This window comes from Gavialis gangeticus, unplaced genomic scaffold (assembly GCF_001723915.1).
Source record: "Gavialis gangeticus isolate Ggan-Ray unplaced genomic scaffold, GavGan_comp1, whole genome shotgun sequence".
Taxonomy (NCBI): domain Eukaryota; kingdom Metazoa; phylum Chordata; order Crocodylia; family Gavialidae; genus Gavialis; species Gavialis gangeticus.
The window spans coordinates 97,882,947-97,897,293 of record NW_017729031.1 but is presented as its reverse complement, the minus strand read 5'-3'; positions in this window follow the sequence as shown (position 1 = coordinate 97,897,293).

Sequence of the window (14,347 nt, the reverse complement as noted above, 5' to 3'; positions counted from 1 at the left end):
GAGGTGTATGTAGCCAGAGGTAGGCAGCAAATTCTGGTGGGGGATTTCAATTGCATTATTGAAGAAGGAGAATAGGAGAGGGAATGCAGGGGGAGGGAGAGCTAGGCAACTTATCAAAAGTACTGATTAATACAATAAAAGAATGAGGTATAAAGGATGTATGGGCCAGCAGGAAGGTGATTATGAGGATAGAACTAAGTAGGAGACAGGTGTTGAGGATTGATTTTGTATTTATGTTAAATGGAAGAAGGATTAGGAAGAAGCAGATCATAGATGTGACCAGGCAAGGAAGCAGGAATTATTAAAAGAAGTGGTAAGAGGAGTAAAAGCAAAAGAAGAACTGGAAGGCATAAAGCGATGGACTGAAGAATGGTTCAGAAGGAAATTGGATGAGAAAATCTTTCTGACCAGAGCACCTTCAGTGGTGAATGGGGAAGGATGGTGTAAGTATTTTCAGTGAAATTGAGGAAAAGAAGGAAGGAACTGAAAACAGTGAGAACCGAAGAAGGAATCCCAGCAGAAGAGAATGTGAAGGTACTGGATGTGGTGGTGGAGTTGTATAAAGAGGTGCACAAAACAGGAGTGGTGGAGGAAGAATGAATGTGTTCCAAGAGGGGATAAAGGAAGGAATAGAAGATGAAAAAAAATAAAAGTTGGAGGAGAAGTTAGGTATGAGGGCTGCTTAAAACCTTGTAAGAGAGGGAAGGTGCAGAGAAACAGAGACTGAGAATCATACTACTTTGTATGACAGTATGACATGGCAGGTGAAAAACCTACTGTTGGACAAGGGACTGGCTTTCATCAGAAGAGAATGTTTGGAGTTGGCAATTCATGAATTGAAATACGGTATGGATCAAGATGCAACAAGATGAGAAAGGAGAAAGCAGAGAAGAGAGGGAGGAAAGAAGAATGGCGGTGTTTTTTTTCAAAAGGGCAAGAGGATGCAGTGACAGCTGTTGCTTCCTCCTGGGTTGAGGGTGGTTTGTGAGAGGTGAATGTGTTAATGGGAAAGGGATGTAAAAAGAATAAGGTATTGTTGGGTAGGTTGTCAAGTTTTATGTTAATGTAGTTTCTTTTAGTTATTTTGTAATTATAATTTTAAAAGTTCCCATCAGCACCTTGGCCTTTTTGGCTAAGATCGAACCATCTGCTGGTCCCTCACCATCTATGTCGAACGCATCACAGGCCAGCACCAGTACATCAACCCTATCAGACCAACCGCCACCGGGCCAGACCCAGAGGGGATTGCCTGAACCCCCCTCTGCAACCAAAGGTCTCTGAGAACTACTGTCAACCATGGATTACTCCACTCTACCTGGCAAGAACCCCTGTGATAGGACCCTATGGACTGAGCGACTTGTTTCTTCAACTCACCGTCTCCACCATTGCAGACTTTTGTACAGGTTTGCTTGTATCTATCTTCTTTTCTCCCTCAGCATCCTGGTTCTGGCTTGGTATTGCAGTACCTCCAGGCCTGGTGCCATTCCCTGCAAGGGAACATCCACCTTCTTTTCTAAAGGGCCACAAACACACACAAAATAATTCCCATCAGTATGTTTGCCCAATATGGGCCTTGTGTTTTATAGTCATGCTTGGTTGTTGGCTGCATTTAATCAACTTCATAGTTGGTTTCCATTGCTGAGCACACACTGCTTTTTGCAGCAGTTTAATGATAGACAATGTACATAGCAAGATTTTTCTGTATGCAGTGATAAAACTAAGGACCTTTTCCCCCATACCAATTGAGGGTAAGCCTCGTCTTGTATTTGAGTAAATAAGGTAGGTCACCACTTGAGGTGAACTAACTTGACGTGCTATTTTGGGGCGAGTTAAGCCCTGTGAATGCTGCAGGACCAGGTATTTAGATCAATCTAATGTTGGTAAGGTTGGTGGTTGATGATCAAAAAAACCTTTCAACTTATCTACAAAGTGGGTTTGACTAGATCAGGAGAAAGCCCACAAATGTAGCATCATGCATAATAACAAAAGAACTCAGCAGTTTTTACAAAGGAACCCTTTCTCAAGAGGAGATAGTAGTTGAGGAATTTGACTGAGACAAAGGAGTCCATCGGGAGTGTCTAAAGAAGGGTACATCTGTCAAGGTTACCCAAAAGGGATGTTTAGTAGGGCTGTGCGAAGTTTTCATGAGTGTTTCATTTCAAAGATGTTTCAACACATTTCAAGCTCAAAACAGCGAAACTGAAACAAAACAAAAGGCTTTGAAACAGCTTTGAAATGAAGTGAGAGCACTCGAAATGTTTCAAAACATTTCATGTTTTGAAGCAGCCCAGTGGCCAGAGGTGGGGGAGAGCCAGGGCTGCACTCTGAGTGGCTCCGCCAGTCCCATGGAGCTCAGCCCGGCAGCAGAAGGAGGGGGGAGAGCCAGCGGAAGGCGGGTGGTGGAGCCACAGGCCGAGTGCAGCCCTGGCCAGTGGCTCTCCCTTGCCTCCTGCTGCCAGGCTGTGCTCACCAGGGCTGTGCTCTAAGTGGCTCCACCACTGGCTCTCCTGCCACCTTGCTGAGCTCCATGGGGCTGGTGGAGCTGCTTAGAGTGCAGCTTGGTGGCAGGAGGCGGGAAGAACCAGGGATGTGTCCCAAGTGGCTCTGCCAGCCCCGTGGAGCTCAACCTGCCCTACCAGCACTGCTGGACTCCTCTTGGGGGTGTGGGCCTCTAGTTCTGCCTGCGAGATGATAGGAGGCTGCCGCTGCTGCCTGGGGCCAGTGGCAGCACCAGTCTTCCTGGTGCTGGGTGCAGGCAGAAGTGGCAGTCCCAGGCAGAAGTGGCAGCCTCCTGTCATCCCACGCACGGATCCAGGTGCCCACACCCCCCTATCTGTGTATGCAGCAGCAGTCTTCCTAGCACTGGGCGTGGGCTGGGTTCAGTACCGGTCCCAGGTGGCAGTGGCAGCGGCAGCCTCCTGTTATCCTGCACACAGATTCAGGGGCAGACACCCCCGGGATGAGACCAGCACAGCCCCACAGCCCTCACTGGGGCACGGGCCCCCAGATCTGCATACTGGAGGCTGCCGCTGCTGGCAAGTGACACAAGTTTTGCTTTAAGCAGTTTGAGGTGCAGTTTCCCAGAAACCCCTGCACCTACCTACTTGAAACTTGGCAGGCTTCATGCCCGCAGAAGGAGCTACCATCCCTGCAATTGTCATCAGAATCAGGTACGAAAAGACAAAGTTAAAGGCATTTTCATGATTCCCAATTATAGCCTATGGGTGAAACGTTGAAACGTGTCAAAACAACAAAACAGTGTTGACAAAATGAAAGGGAACAGTGTTTCAAAATGAAATGAAATGATGAAACAAGACACTGTCCCTTTGAAACGGTGAAACAGAAGTTAAAACAAAATGGTACTGTTTTGCACAGCCCTAATGTTTAGCTGTTAGTAAGATAGATGTATATCTACACAGTTTGTTTTATGATTTTAGGAGGAGTTTTCTTTCCTTGTTTAAGTATGTAACTACTGCAAAACAAACAATACACTAGCCTTACATGTTAAGCCTTTGAGAAAGCTGGGTGATCACAGTATACATACAGTCCCAAAGGGAAGAACCTCTCAAAATTGGACTCAATTTTTCCTGCAGCATAAAAATAGCTTGTGCACTGGGGACTGTAGTTGAGGGCCAGTCCAAGGACTGAAATTACTGTGACATTTCAGTCCATAATTGGTAAAGGCATGACAGTTGGAAAAGGGGTGTTCTAGAAAGAGGAGAGGTGCAATGAGCCCCAGAAATATGACAACTGTAACCCAAGAACACTCAGGGTTTTACTGAGCCAATAGTTGAAATCCTTAGTGGATATAATTTGTATGCACCACTGAGACTGCGGATATACATGAGCTGAGCCTCTGGCTCCAGGGGTTCAGTGAGAATTGACCTCCCTAAGGAATGAGCCCAGGATATGGTTCAGTTGCTTACTAGTTAAAATTCAAAAGTGAAATGAGCCAAGTGAACAGCTTCAACATAACAAAGCTACATACTGAAAGAACTGAAGTGTTCAAGGGCAGGGCAACAAGATTTTGAAAGAAGAGTGGATTAGGCATGTCACTTGCCCCTTTCTGCATAGAAATCAAATAAATGTTTTCTCTATTGCAGCCATTTGCATTGTCTACCTGACTTTTTACCATTGTAATTTACTTGGTTAAAATGGCTAGGTACACTTTTTCATGTACGCAGGGAAAATGCAAGGTGTTTGCATTGTTGGAAGGTGTTTTCCTGCAGTTGAGTTAAAATAATCAGAGACAAACTCCCTCAAACATTATTCAAGTAATTGAAGCCACTTCCCAGGCAATTAGTGATCTGTCAGATATTAGGCTGGTTTTTACAGTACTCTGAGATTTGACCTTATCTCTCAGAGGGTGTGTCTACATGTGCAATTAATGTGATAATTAATGTGATTGAATATACTCCTGCTCAATTTGAACCAAAGTAAACTAATCCTGATGTCACCATCTACATGTGTGTTTAAACGCAGTAATTTACTGCAGTGTAGGATAGTACCTGTGTCTGATGGGACTATGTTATGTCATAATAAAGTGTCTGTTGTGCACTAATTGTGGCGCACATATAAATGTTGATGCTTTATTGCACAATAAATTAGTCTCATGTGCAGTAAAGCACATGTGTAGATGTGTCCAATAAGCAGCTTGATTTTAGTGCTTCAAGCACAAGGCCAAAATCTTTTAACTCAAATACTAGTTCTGAATCTGCTAGTCTTGCAGTGTTACCTTAGTCAAATTGTTGAACCCTCCTGTACCTCATTTTTCCTGCTGTAAAACAGGGGAAAGTATTTGCTGTTCCTATCTCAGCAAAACCATTGAAAACATCAGGTGAAAAGTATTTGGTGGTTCTGATCCAAAAATCAATGGAAGGCTCCGTCAGCAATCAGTAGCTCTGTTAAAGCATTACAGCTCTAATTGTTCCCTTTCTACATGGGGCACAGTGCTATGAAAGTGACACATTGGCAGGACTGCAGAGCCAAAAGCTAGTAATGAGCTCACCATGTCAGAACAGCTTGTACCCAGCATTATAGGCTGGTGCAATGATTTCCTTGTCAACTGCAGGCAAAGTGCATACAGATCCATCCATCTCATTTTCATAAAGCACCTTCTGTTTGAATGAAGGCTTACTGAAATGTTGCCAAAGTCTCTATCCCATAAGGCAGAGCATGGGAAAAAATATCCCGGCTGCAGGGAAGTGTACTGTCTCACCCATCGTGTGGAACATATCCTGGGAGGAGAAATGGAGCACTTCTGAAGAATATTTTCAATGCCAGGGAAAAAGCATCATTTTATTCTTACTCCTGTCTCACTAGGTGATCCACAGCCTGAAGGGTGATGTCTGGTCTCCTTTGTGCAGATGCTGTAATAAATGTTTTCAGGCTGGATTTGTGTGTCACTGGGCTTGACTTAAACAAGGTGAGGGTCACTTTCAGTGTGAATTGACAAGACTTGTTTTACTTTAAACATAAAAGATTCTTAGCATGTTCTACAGGAATTGTGTAAGTGGCTTCTTTCTATCCTACTTCCTTGAACCAGTTCCTTCATTTCTGTGGAGTGGTATACTCATGATACAGTTCGGCATTTGTGAAGGGCTTTGTGAGTGTTCACCAGTGGGCAGAGCACCTCTCTGGAAAAGGCAGGTATTATCCCTTTTTAAAAACAGAGAAGGAAATCCAAGTCCAAGGTCAAACAACTTGTTTGTACCAAAACAACCAGTTAGTAGCAATGCTGAGATAAGCATAAATCTTGAGTTTAGCTTTTAGTAGTCTGTCTAAACTCCTTCCAAAGATAACCCTGGACTTTATGGGAGAGGGGATGAGCCAGGTATTAAATGGGATGAAAGAGAGCCCTAGTATTTAAGGCCGTGTGTAGACAAAATGAAGGGTATGTGTGCCCAACACTTTAAAATGGGCTAAATGCTTTTATACTGCTTAAACGGTGTTGGTGTTTGCATGTATTGGCAGCATATTGTGCAGTAATTCCAGTTGCTGTAGCAAGTTTGGCGATGTAATGTGCCTTAAATTACTTAGGGCACAGCAAACTAAAACTACTGAGGAATTTTAATTTGCTGCCCTACAGCTGTGGAGCGAAGCACCAGGCTCTGTAGCTCAGGGGCTCTGCAAGAAGCCCTGCAGACAGCCTGGCAGCAGCCCAGGAAAGCAGGCTCTGTCCAAGAAAAGTGGCGAGCCTGATCTTTTTTTTTTCCCCTCTCCTGGAGCCTGCCTGCCTGAGCTGCACAGAGGCCCGGTGCTTCCCTCTATGGCTGCAGTGCCTGCCGGCACTGACTAAGCTGGGTGCCTGTGGGTGGGTGCCACCTGGCGGAGGGGGACCACTGCTGCTGTGAAGGGAAACACCAGCACCCCCTGCAGCCCAGGGACTGCTTTGCCTGCTGGCAGCTCACCATCCCCTCCACGCCAGCAGAGAGGCAGGTAAGTTCAGATGTGTGCACAACACAGGGGTTTAAAGGGCCCTAAATTGAAGTGGTGTTTTAAAAAACTCACCACTTCATTATAGGACCACATTTCATCTGCACATGCAGTAAGACACTGGGTTGGGATTCAGCTACTCTTTTTACCTTCAGCTTTGGGCAAACTATTTAATTTCTTGGTTCCCATCCACAAAATGGGAATAAGTGTAATTCCATTGCCTCTCTTGTCTAATTAGATTGTGAGTTCTTCATAACTGTCTTTTACTCTATACTCTGTCTTTCATTCATTATACACACACACACATTTGTACAATGAGGCTTTGATCTTGACTAAGGCCCATATTTATTTATTTATGTGCTGTATACACCTTCTTTCCCAACAAAGGCTCAGGACATCATATGCACGTTAGCCTATTTTAATATGCATTAAAGCATCACTAAAAATGTGCTTTTTAACTCATGTGCATTAAGACAGGCTAATGTGCATTTTCTTAGCAACGTACAATGGAGGTATTAGATTTAATGCATGCTAACTAAAGCACGTTAATGCACATGAAGATGTGCCCACAATAAGGGAACACCTTAAAAGGTAAACTGGAGTATATAAAGCAGACCCTAACTAAACAATATCTTGGCCAAGCTTTGTGTGCTAAATGCCTGCTCAAATAGGAAGGTATTAAAGCACTTCTGAAAGATGTCCAGGCTCAGGCTCTGGAGGGCATCAAGGGGAAGGAAGTTCCAGAGCTGCCTCTAGGTATAACTACAGGACATGAGCAGTAACAGCAAAACTAGATGATTTAACTATGGTGAACTGACTATACCAAATAGTGCTTCTCATTAATCTGATGGGAATTTGTTTAATATTATTTGTAGAAAGGGTGGAGAAAGAAACCCAGTAAAGAAGTGTTTGTGATATTGTACCAATCAGAAATAGGCAGTTTTGTTTAAACAACCAAAAAAAGTGTTTTTCTTCCCCTTCCCTTTTCCTCCCCTAAAAATTTGCCTTCTTGGGGAATCTGTCTTTTGTATGTGAGAATCTGTTCAGCCTGGTTTTTGAAATAACTAGTGATTTTGGGGAATCTAAGCATGAAATGATATGGCCATTGCTATAACAGAAGTCAGACTAGATAGTCCCCTCAGGCTTTTAAATCCATTAGAGTTATTACTCTCTTTCTAAAAATCAGGCCCATTTAAAAGTGTTTCAATCTGAACACCCAAAAACAAAAGTCTCCAGAATCATTGACTCCTAGAAAAACTTGGTGAAGCACGTCTAGTTGCTAGACTGCCTAGCTAAACTTTAGAGTTGTAATCCTGACTTTGCCACTGACCTCCCATGCACTATCAAGTCACGTGGAATCTGGCTTAGGGAGCAAAATTTAGCTATTCCATCGGGGTGTTTTGAGGTTTAACTTACTGATGAATATAAAGGTTCATGGACAGCCCTTGAATGAAATGTTCTGGTACAAGGGCTGATTCCATATAAGGATTTGGGTGCCAAAGTCACTCTGTGAACCCATAGGAGACAGAGGCACCTAAGCCTTGGAGAACACAGGGTTTTGGGCATATCCTTATGCCTAGCATTCCTATAGTTAGCTCTAGGTGGCTCCTTGCTTAGTGTCCTAGCTTTAGGCAGCTTGCTTAGTGATCTGGCTGCTATAGATCCCATTAAAAAGCATCTAACTCTCCTATGCATTGCACTGGAGGGTGCTTAATTTGGGCTGTGGATTCTGCTTCAAAGGTTAGCCACTTTAAAATGAAGAGCTGAAATACTGAGTGTTGTTGCACTGACCAGATCATTAAAGGTTAAAGGCACATAGGGTGTGTCTACACGAGACATGTTACTGTTCAGTGGACTAATCTACTGAGCAAAGCATCACTGTCTACACATACACTGCATTTACTACTCAGTAAATTAGTCCATTGTGGAGTTAGCTACAATCTGTAACTACAGGTAGAAAACTAGCTGTGCAGTAGATACCATGCTGTAGCACATGTGTAGATGCTGACTAGGAGTAAATTTGTTCCCAGTCAGCCCCAATACTGGGGGGTTACAGGGGATGGGGAACTCCCCCAGTTCTGGTGCTGCTCAGCTCCCAGCTCCCCCCAAGAGCCAGAAGCTGAGCGACATAGGGACGGGCTAGCTTTCTGTCCCCCTCTGTCCCAGTGCTACTCAGCTCCTGGCTCCCCACAGGAGCTGGGAGCTGAGCAGCACTGGGACTGGGGAGTTCTCTGCTTCCCCACATACCTCACATACCTGGGAGCTGGCCAGGAGCTGCCCAGCTTCTGGGGTGGCTCCTAGCCAGCCACTGGCTGGGCAGGGACTTTTTGAGCAACCCCAGCTGGGCAAGGATTTCCCTGAACAGCTGGGGGTTGGGACCTGTCCGGCTTTTGTCTTGGTGCCTATTCCTGCCCATCTCCTTAGCTAAAGCCAGCTTGCAGACATAGTTCCATTTAAAATAGGTTAGTTTTTCTATTGTTTATAATAGGGTTTGGCATTAGCCACAGAATCCTTTTCCATTTTGTCGTATGTCGGCAAGATGCTTAAACTGCATAGGGTTCAAAAGACACCTTTAAATAATTTCAAAGGAGAGGAAACCTTGTGTGTTCATTAATGCTGCCAACAAAGGGGCCAGTTATGCTGCTTTATTGTTTGATGTCCTTCAGAATACTGTCCTCTAGATCAGGGGTCCTTAATCCCTGGGTCGTGGCCTGGTGCCAGGCTGTGGTGGGTCATCTGCCAGTCAGCAGTACAGTTAGCTGCTGGACTGGAAGTGGCCGCGGACCAGCAAGCCATGGCCCCCCAGAGCTGGGTGGAGAAGCCACAGCTCCTTCTGCAGGGCCTGCGGCAGTGCATGGTTTAGTCCACCTCCCTGCCTTTCCCTATCTGCTGGCTGGAAATTCTGGCCACAGTCAGCTGTGACTAATGGGCCACAGGTTGACGGGCCGTGGCCACTTCTGGGCCATGGTCTGTCAGGCCGCGGCATAAAAATTTTGAGAACCCCTGCTCTAGATAACAGGCTGAGACTACCAGGTCATTTCAGATAGGACATTCAGGGCCAAATTTGCAAATGGTTAATCGGCACAGCTCAACTGAATTAAATCACTGGAGCTGATAACCTAGCTTCTGGTTACCTAAGGATCTGGTAACATAGGTAGATGTTGAGGTAGTGACTTAAAGTCAAAGTTCTTTTTAAATCATTGCATGTCTTCATCACCTTTCTTACCCAAAGAAATGCAAGCATTGCAAAATTGATGCTCTAAAGCAATGGGGGCCAACCTTTTTAGCAGGGTGCCACAAATTATTCCCCACCCTCCCTGAGTGCCACTCTGATCCCTTCCTGCTGCCTGATCTGCTCTCTGTTTTCTGCTCTGTTCCCTGAGGTCCTTGCCTGATCTACTGCTCTGCTTTCTGTTCCCTGCCACTGTGCTGCCTTCCCCCTCCCCAATCTGCCACATGCTATACACAGAGGCAGTACATGCCACTTGTGGCGTCTGTGCCATAGATTAGCCACCCCTGCTCCAAAGGGTAATGCAACCAAAATAAGGCAGCTGAGTGGAGATCATAGTGAATATTATGGAGGAGGATGCCTGAAAAGCAACACCTGATTGGAAGTAACTACCACGGAGATCTGGAAGTTAAAAAATAGGAAGAGGGTTGAAAGCAATGGGTTTAATAGCCAACATTGACAAAAGCAGACCATGATCCTTCTTAAAGGCATTTTGTAAATGCAAAGTTGTAGTGTCAAATACAAAATCTGGAGCTGCAGCTGGGCATAGATAGTTTATATGTTGTGCAAAACCAGATTAGCAAAGGTATTTAGGGATATGACATGGCTTATTCTCCCAGTAGCATGACTGAGCCCCATGTCCCTGCATTGTGGACATACCCTAGGTGCTTGACTTGACAGCAGATTTGTACATATCACAAACACCTGATCCCTGTTCTGGAGAGCTGTAGCAATAGGATGGTCTGTCATGAGGTGGGCTGAAGGTATATGGGTTAACTGCAAGGGGATCAGGATTTTCCAACAGCAGTACTCCAGTGCAGTGTGTTCAGTCCAGAATATAAACTTCTAGAACCAAATTCTCCTGGCATAACATCATTCACTTAAACAGAATTATTCCTGCAGAAAACTTGGCCTTGGGTGTTTATATGTTGGATCAGGATCAGGAAATATGGGTCTGCTAGTTCTGCAGTTCATCCAATCCTGGTGCAAAAAAACCAGGTATGGGAATAGTTAGTACTTTTTTCCCTCTTACGGTTTGGCTTTGAAGTTTTTCCTTCAAGGTGAATAACTTGTGTATCCCTCCCTTGATTTTTTTCTTCTTTCTTCTTACTCTCTTGAGAAGATTTTTGTTAATCTTCTGATCTCTTACTCTCTGCATGTATATAAATACATATGTATACTTCAAGTGTATAAACCCACTATATTTTGCTACAGAAATGTTCGTGCATGTTTAATAGACCTTTTTATAGACTCTCCTCATTCTTCCTGTAGAAATTCACTGGAAACTCAATAAAAAAGAATACTAATAAAGTATGTTGGTTGCTGCCAAAATCTTCAGTGTAGCTCAAATGAAATTCTAATAGATGTAGAATTAGGTGCATCCTTGAGATACTTTTTTCAAAGTAGAGATGATGGTACCAGAAAGCCCTGTGGTGTTGTATTACTGGGTTTATTTAGGATAAGCTATTTTTGGCTAAATCTCTCTAGGTACAGCATGATGATTCCTTCATACTTATTTCCTAGAGCTGATTCAACATTTGTAGAAGAACATTTGTTTTAAATGGCATTTTCTAAAACTTTCTGATTTTGTTTGACTAAATATGTATCAGAGGAGGAAAAGACCTGCTTAAAATTCAGTTGCATTCAATTAAAACTACTTGTAGCCTAAAATCTAACTGAACATTTTTCATTTTATTAGCAATTCTGTTCAAATCATTTTTGCTACAAAAATTTTAATCAAATGAAAAAACTTAATTTGCTGTTTTTTTCATAGAAAAGAATAATTTTTCCCCCCCCAAACCTATTGGATAAATGAATGAGAGTTCTGAAAGAAGGCCATATGTAGGGACTCAAACTAGGTGAGAAACGATTTGGTATCTTGTCATAAATTTCAAAGTTACAACAAATAAAAAATTCCCTTCTGGTTTTCAGGCTGGAGTATTTGTTTAGAATTTAGCCATGGGTGGTATATCAAGTTGTGAAAGGTGAGATGAAAACCCAAGAGATGACGATGAATGTCAAGAACCAATTATTGCTTCTGTTTGCACAGTTGCCATTTTTCCAATGAGTTAGATTTTGAATAATTGGTTTTTAGTTCAGTGCCTATACTGACAGAAAATAATGTTCAGAGAAAAATCTGTTTGGGGTTGAACCAGACCTGTTCTCCTTTTTCTGAGATCACCCTTTCTCAAAACACTTTGGAATAAATAAAAACTTTCTTTTTATTACCATATGTCTAGTGTGTGTGTGTGTATATAATGTATATAAAATTGAGTTACATTTTCATCTCAAAGTGTTTTGTTAAATGTTAAAATAAAACATGCTGGCTTTTTCTAAATATTTCTTCCTTTTATTTGCCTGAAAGTTTTGGCCAGAACTGAGTTGAATTCCTTATTGTTTTCATTTGCCTGAACATGACCTTCTTGGCAAATAAACTACATGTCTGAAACTTTCTTAGAATCAAAGAAAATTAGGATTGGAGGGGACCTCAGGAGGTCATCTAGTCCAGCATTTCTCAGCCCATGGGTCGCAACCCAAAATGAGTCAAAAGAATATATGAAAGGGTGGTGAACAAACTTTAAAAATGAATCAAGGGTTGTTGTTGGCCTAAGTACATAGGCAGACAAGGATCTTTGGGTAGATGTGATATTTTTTTATTAAACCGAGTAAATAGTTGGATAAAATTGTTCTTTGCAAGCTTTCAGGCACAAACACCTTTCATCAAAAATGGCTCAACGAACTTTAAAATGGATTCTCCTTTAAAAGAGAAAACATGGGAAACCATGGGTTTTCCCTTGCAGGCTGGCAGCAGGTTGGGACAAACTGGAGGACTGGGCCAAAAGGAATCTCTTGAGGTTCAACAAGGACAAGTGCAAAGTCCTGCAGTTAGGATAGAACAGTCCCACGCACCAGGACAGGCTGGGGGCTGACTGCCTGGGCAGCAGCTCTGCAGAAAAGGACCTGGGGGTTACAGTGGACAATAAACTGAATATTGTTGACTCTGGATTTAGGACCCAGAGCAATTCTATATACCTACCAAATCCTAGGGATGTCATCAGAGTCAAAGTAAATCTGACCAGGATACAGTTTTCACTCTGAGGCTCTCTGTTATGTGCCAGACGTCAGCATGTCAGCAGCTTGGAGGTGGTGTGCTGAGGCCCACACTCCCTCTTCCAGTGGGGTGGATGAGACGGGCTGGTGGTGTGCCCTCTATCCATGGTGGCCTTGGGGGACTCCCCACCAACTATAGAAATGATGTGGAAAAATTGGAAGAGAGTCATCCAGTGGAGGGCAACAAAAATGGTGAGGGGGCTGGGGCACATGACTTATGAGGACAGGCTGAGGGAACTGGGCTTATTTAGTCTAGAGAAAAGGGGACTCGGGACTAAATAGCAGCCTTCAACTACCTGAAGTGGGGTTCAAAAGAGGATGGAGCTGGACTGTTGTCAGTGGTGGCAGATGCCAGAACAAGGATCAATGAACACAAGTGGCAGCAAGGGAAGATTAGGTTACATATTAGGAAGAATTTGCTCCTTAGAGGGTGGGGGCAAAACTGGACACAGTACTCCAGATACTGCCTCATCAGTGCAGAACGGAGCAGAATAATTGCTTCTCTTAACCTGCTGGCAATGCTTCTACTAATGCAGCCCAGTATGCTGTTAGCCTTCTTGGCAACAGGGGCATATTGTTGACTCATATCCAGCTTATTGTCCACTAACTCCCAGGTCCTTTTCTGCAGAGCTGCTGCTTAGCCAGTTGGTCCCAAGCTGTAGTGGTGCATGGGATTCTTCTGTCCTAAGCACAGGACTTTGCACTTTTCCTTGTTTAAACTCATTACATTTCTTTTGACCCAATCCTCCAATTTGTCTAGGTCACTCTGAATCCTAGACCTACCAGTATATCTACTCCCCTCCCCCTCAGCTTGGTGTCATCTGCTAACTTTCTAAGGAAACTTCATCCCATCTTCTAAATCATTAATGAAGATATTGAATAAAACCAGCTCCAGGACTGACCTTAACCCATTGATTACTAGCCATTGAGCTGATGATCCAGCCAGTTTTCTATCCACCTTACAGTCCATTCATCCAACCAACCCATACTTCCTCAGCTTGCTTGTAAGAATGTTGTGGGAGATGGTATCAAAAGCCTTGCTTAAGTCAAGGTATATCATGTCCACTGCTTTCCCTGCACCCACAGATTCATTGCTCTACTTCAATGCAACAGGAAAAAAATGTTAATTTTAAATGGAGTGCCTGCATGATTTCCCAGTTATTTTCACCATGTGAACATTCATAGATCTCAGTGTCTTAGAAAAATGACAGTTAATTTATGAGATCGTTGAACAGATTATATATAAATTGGCTTAATGTAAATGGCAGGGCATTCCTCTAAATTTTCAGATCCAGACAGTCCATGTTGTCTTATTTCAGATTGTGTTAAATCTGTAGTTCCTTTCTCTTTTTTTAAAGTATTAAAGATAATATAACACAGGTCTTTGAAAATGCTTAAATAGCCCAGAATGTGGTATTCTTGTTAACGTTAAGTTGATGGAGCAAAAGGGGAAGTAAAATGGAAAATGCTACTTGACTACTTTCAAAAGTGATCTCTAGCAAGGCAGAATTTTAGCCACTTAGAGATGGGGGAGATGCTCTGTGCTCACTGATAAACAGTGACCAGATAGAA